General features: G+C 36.2%; 1 pseudogene; it reads right to left on the reverse strand.

Moving 5' to 3' along the window:
- Positions 1–5,395: 5,395 nt before the first annotated feature.
- LOC149254510 (dolichyl-diphosphooligosaccharide--protein glycosyltransferase subunit DAD1 pseudogene) lies at positions 5,396–5,743 on the reverse strand (annotated as a pseudogene).
- Between the last annotated feature and the right edge of the window lie 612 nt (positions 5,744–6,355).

Consider the following 6,355-nt stretch of genomic DNA (forward strand, 5'->3'; position numbering starts at 1 on the left):
AAAAAACCAGAAAATTTTACCAAAAAGCAAGAATACTGGGCAAGGAGAGGGAAACCAAACTACGTAGCAACTCCAACACTCTAATAAAGCAAGACTCGGACCTGTAACTCACTAGCCTAACAATCCCATGCGAAGATGGGTAACCACAAACTATCATGCCTAACATAAAATACATAACCACAAATTAAATAACCCCAAACTCTAAAATATGCATTCGTTCAAAAGGTATGCCAATAGTGTGGGATTAGGTGATGATGATTCAGTATAAGGTAGATGCCAAGAGGAATATAACACTGGAATATGTGTAGGAGCTTGCCATTTGTACCCCAATGGTTTGACAGGAAATTAAGAAGTGGTGGGTCTCTAATATTATATATAGAGCGTAAACAAGCATTAAATGACTAACAAGTTATTACCGTTACGGGAGCAGCTACTGCATACAGATGAAGAAGCTTGCAATCTTCCCAATTGAACCAAAAGAATTACAGTAATATATAGCTACCATGCCTTAGATAAATAAAGCTTAATCTCAGTGAGAATCCTAATTGAGTGCACATTTACTCAAGAGTGTTATTCTAGATCCATTGCTGTTCAGTGTGCCAAAGTTATTGCACCGACAGAAGGCAGGTGTATTCTACAGCCTTGGTGGGATGGGGATACAACATTAACTCTTCATACATTTCATGTGCCATGTAAGTAATTAACTCTACTTGCATTCAGAGAAATGAGGTGTATTATATGGAGTAAGTAAATAAGTGAGTTTAATTTTTTTTTCCCGTCCAGGCAAAGGTCAACCTTGATTCACTCTCTTTTCTTCAAATCTGGGTGATCTGGGTCATTCTAATATGGGTCAAAAGTAGGGATAAGATTCAATCACCCGAAATCATAACTTCCAATAAAACTCTTCCTGAATTTAGAGAGGGCTATCTCTCAGCAAAGAGTTGAATTTGTCCACTTAGTTACGCACTCTGTATATTAACTCTTCTTGTGCCCATCTTGCAAACAATTAAATATAGACAGTATAGACAGTGCAATGGGTGCATTGAATATAAAAACTAAACAAACTCATTCAAACCCAAGTTTAATATGGGTACATTGAATATAAACATTAAACAAACCCATTCAAACATAGGTGTAATATGCACTTCAAGGTTGATAAGGAACCATAGTATGCTCACATATATGGAAGACCTATCAAATATTAAAACCTGAAATATGCACCCTTACTCTTAGTTTTGCGACGTCTGATTGCATTTCATACCAAAGGCTTAGATAGGCAGGCGTTAATTCTAAGTTAATAACATAGATCGATCTTAACTTACATAAAGATGGATCTACTAGTATACTAGTGTTTTTTTTAAGGTTGATTTTTTTTTCTCTTTTTCTTTCCATTCAAGTAAATTTCTGTTTTAACATATACATCATCAAATATATTTCTATTTCATTTTATGCAAATAATACCAATCAACGATGAATTTCCATCCCTTCCCTCCGGGTTGTAAGAACATTTAACTTCGCTCAGTGCAATTATGGATTTCTACCATTCCTGAATATTACAGCATAACTATTGAAAACTGGAGAAATCTAATCATGACATAAAATTTCCAGATTGGGTTACGTTTTGCACCTTAGAACCTTCTTTGCCGGATTTGATATTGACAGAGCCTTCCCCACTGTCATCTGCATTTTTGAATGATCTCACATCTGCAGGGGTGTAGCTTGGATTTAGCTGGGAACCCAATTGGGTTTCCACTGTGGAAGCTATTCCTTCCATCAGGCCTATGGCATGGCGGGCTGCTAAGGCTTATTCTTGGCCATTGACCTATTAAATTTCTGGGCTGCAGGATATAAGCCCATTGGCATATCTCTTTTACCACACAAAATTGAGTGTTCATCCTCAGTACTTGGGCATGTACATCTCTTTGAAATAGGGCACATATATGAGATCTAGATGACCGATCAGATGAGCTGAAGATTGTGTCCTTATGGAATCTGAAATTGAAAACTTATGAATCCCAGAAAGTCTTTCTTCATGCAAATCTTTGAACACCCTAGCAGATCTCTCTTGCCACACAAAATTTATAGTGTTCATTATGTTACTTGCCATATAATCTAGCTAGATTTGTGAATGCAATATTGAATTACTTATTGAATTATTTCCAAGAACGCCAATTTAATATATTTGATCAGAGATGGTTCATGTTAAATAATCTGCTTCGAAGAAAAATTTGTTGTAGTTATTTTAGTTCAATTTATCGTGATTCGTGAATGCCTTTGTTACAAATTACAGTTAATAACTTGAAAATGAAATGGTGAAAGACATCTGCAATTACCTTCAGTTACCAGGTTCTTGCAACAAATCATACTTGAAAAGAATTAGTCAGGACTTGGAACTTTCTAGCAAGTGTTAGTTCATTGTTTCACTGTTAGTTTACTGGTTAAAGTGGTGCTGCAGAGACAGGACTATTAATTATTCCCACTGACATCCATCACTGTTGAGATCAATTTAATGTGTAATTAGTGTCTGAATTGTATGAATACTGTCTGCTACAACTGCAAGGTGCAGATTGATTGTGGAAAGGTACTTTTATTAGAGCCCATTTCCAGGGACGTTATTTAGTTCATGGATCCTTTTGGCAAAATTGAGTTTGCTGTTATTTTACTCTTCAACACTTGAATGAATGAGAGACCAATAAACAGAAAGCCAGAGATAAGTTGCTCTCCCCAGTCTTGTTGCAACAATTGGAGAGATCTATGATCAAATGGACGGGCACTTCTTCCAACTATAATGTGCACCAAAGATGCAAAACTAAAACCCATGTTGCTTGCATACATGGATGGACATCAAACTTTCCATTACATGTCATTGCATGAGGTTTGTCCCAAATTTGCCTGCAAACAAAGATATTGCTAGTTCTATGTGTGACTTCCCAGATCCACGCTTAAATATATTTAAAGTCCCAAAAAAAAAAAAAAAGAGTGCAACCCTATAAGCAAGTAGGAAGGTTGCTCATTGTCACTGCAACAACTCTTCCTCTCACTTTAGTCTGGCTCTCCTCTTGTTCAAGGGGGCATTCCCTAGAAAAGAATGTGAAAGATAAGATATGCTTTAAAATTAAATGGGATGGTGGATTGATGGAGTCAAGAAAAAAAAAACAATAGGGATTGAACAGTGTGGAAGGAGGCATAGTGAGGCTGTTACAGACATGCTCAAACTAACCATATGGATTTACTTTAACATGCCAAAGATTAAAGGAGCACTATTCCAAAGATACTCCTCACAACAAGTACAAAAGTCAGCCACGTAATAATGTGTAACCATGAATTATTAGGAGGGACAAGCACAAATGAAATCATAAATGAAGTAGACACAAGTAGGAAGCTCTCTTTATAGAATGATCAACCAACAATGCATCTGTCTTCAAGTATAATTTCACCCCAGATCAAGAGAACTTAAGGGTGTTGCACTTAACTTGAACCCTAGCTAGGGTAACCCTAAAAATAGAGTGAACCATCCCTAACTGAGACATTAAGACAACGGATATTCTTCAAATAAATCGAATAATTACAAAAAGACGAAAGGAGGGTTGCATTCAACCCTAACATCCCCTTATCGGAGCAATGATGCTCTTCTACAAAGATTATTCCAGCGGATTTGTATTAGTAATTTCCAGCCATCAAATCAACCCAATGAAACAAAAAAAAAATATGAAGAACTTTACATCAAATGCCCCTTGACATCCTCCTCCCAACAAATCTTCAACTAAGTGTGGAGGGGATCTCCACAACTCCAACCATGCCTCTAGCAAATGAAACTCCCCTCGATTTTATATCTTTTAAATCAAAAGCTAATTTATAAATAATATTTCTGTTTTTAGAAGGTCCTATAATTGTCCTTGAATGTAGCACTCATTTTTTTTTCCTTTTGAATGACTAAATTGGGTATATATTGCCACTGGCCATCTTTCTATCTCATTGAGGTCCTTTTGAATCTTGTATTTATTATTTATTTGAGGGTAAACAATGCCACATGGCCTCTCCTCATGAAAAGATCTTTCCTCCAAATACTGTGTAAATGCCTCGAACAAAATGTTCTCATCCAAAAGCCCCTCTCAAAGGTGAAACATGCCTCTAAATCTGTGACAATGTTAAAAATTTAAATAATGCATCCTTAGCCCCAAAAGTTCTCCTCAAAGGGGGGACATGTCTCCATTCTTAAAAAATTTCTCTTTATCATAATGATAAATACAAATTTTCTTTTCATCTGTAATCAGCATTTATGTTTTCATTTGTAATCAGCATTCATGTTTTTCATCGAGGTGGAGGTGGAGGAATTGTACAGAGAATTAAAAGTGGTTGAAATCTGGTAACAAAAAAAAAAAAAATTGTCAAAAGACTTATAACTATATTTAAATATCTCCTTCCAACCCTTTCAACCGGTGATTAGCACTACACGGTTCTTTCTATAGGGGACAAATATTTTGTTCTTCTCATCTTTCATCCATTTTCACTGAGTTGAAGTTGAATATTCACTATCCATGTATGAAATGCTTGAAATTGCTACAGAATTTTGATTTTGGTTGCTTGAAGAGCTAAATTTGACATTGGGAAAATCTAAATTATTGCATTGATATAACTGTCTTGATGTCATCATGTTAATTTGTATCGCTACAAGAGGAAATCGTGGAGCCTCACTAAGGTCAGAGGAACCACATAAATTAACAGTATCCATATTTCTTCTGGTTATCACATAAGCCCCAATTTCTGCAAGCAGAAATATTGGGCACCCATTCACATTAGCTGAAACTAGCAAAGGTGATTGTTGGTTTAAAAGACTTGAATCAAATGATATCAGTGGGTAGCAATTCTGTAGAGAGTCAGGATTTGGTGCCAAATCTTTTCTAGCATCAGCATTTGGTGGCTCATGTCACTTGATACCTCTGAATGCACAGAAACACTAAACCACTTGATCAGAGGCTTGGAAAGAACCTGCAGTTACAAAGAAGCAGTAAAACGGAAACTGTTAGAAAAATTAACAACAGACATGTAAACATGTATCAAGAACAAAATGACAATTCCACACTAAATTGATCTAGGTTATAAATCTTATAATATCACTGTATCGAGGTAGAATTACAGCTAGGTTATCAACCTGCATAAACGCCAGTGTATCATGTTGCAGCTTGAGAAAATTGGGAAAAGAAAATGAGTGACACGCAGACCCTACATAAATAATTTTCATGTATGCATAATTATTAGATCATATTGACAAAGAAACTTTATAAAACAATATAAAACAGTAGCTATAATAACAGAAAAATAGGAATCAGGCCCCTATAATGTTGTTGCCTTGTGATGGGTACCCTCTCATTCCAATTCTGCAAGTCCTTATCCACTAATCTAGGAAGTTCATTATCACCAAGTGAAGTGAAAAATTGCACAAAAAAAAATCTGCAAATGCTCTTTCTGGAGGAAGATCCTTGAATCCCTTGTTTTCTTCGTTGACTTGCATCCGCAAACAAACTACAAGCACAGCTGACCCCGTGCAAGATAGAACTCCTGAAAGAAAAGCATTGAAAGGAAATGATCCAACTATTGCCATGTAGACAACCTGCACAACTGCCGTGAGAACTGCGTAGACCACATACAGATCGATGATCTTCAACTTGGTAGGAGTTGCAGAGTATGCAGATCGAAGGGATGCAACGAGAACTTGTGCATCCTTAGTTGTTGAGGTTCCCATTTAACATATAATGCAAGTTTCCAATTCTAATGCATTTCAAAGTACATATGATGGTACATACTACAGAACAATATGGATTTTGGACATAATAAGTCGATTTGAATTAGAATTGTCAAGTCAACCTAACTCATGTTTGACTTGGGAGTTTGAGTCCTCATTGCGACTCAAATTGATGAATTTGACTTAGGATCGAATCATATTTAGAATCAATTCGACTCTGCTTAATTTCCTAATAGAATGGAATTAGACATAGTCTTTCACTTGTAGTCAAGGAGGATGGTGACACTTCACAAAAAAAAAAAAAAAAGGATATTTTTTCCATATTGATGACCTGAGCTGCAGGTAAATTTGGGTTTCTAGCTAGACTAGAAGAGATATTATTTCAAACTTCCAAACCATTTGCCAGGTAACACTTTAATAGCTCTTAGTGTAATCAGCGATGGAAGGAACAATGTACATTGATTAAATGAGCAGAGCCATGACTCCATGGACCACCAATTGGCCTGACCACCCATTATGTCTTGATCTGAACATGTTATTGGCTCAATGTCAAACAACTTCCCTGAGACTATAAAATTAATCGACATTGGCATGATCTGTTCACTTCATGGC

The sequence above is a fragment of the Pinus tabuliformis genome, chromosome 7, assembly GCF_031772625.1.
Source record: "Pinus tabuliformis cultivar Carrire ecotype Pingquan chromosome 7, CPIR1, whole genome shotgun sequence".
Classification (NCBI taxonomy): Eukaryota; Viridiplantae; Streptophyta; class Pinopsida; order Pinales; family Pinaceae; genus Pinus; species Pinus tabuliformis.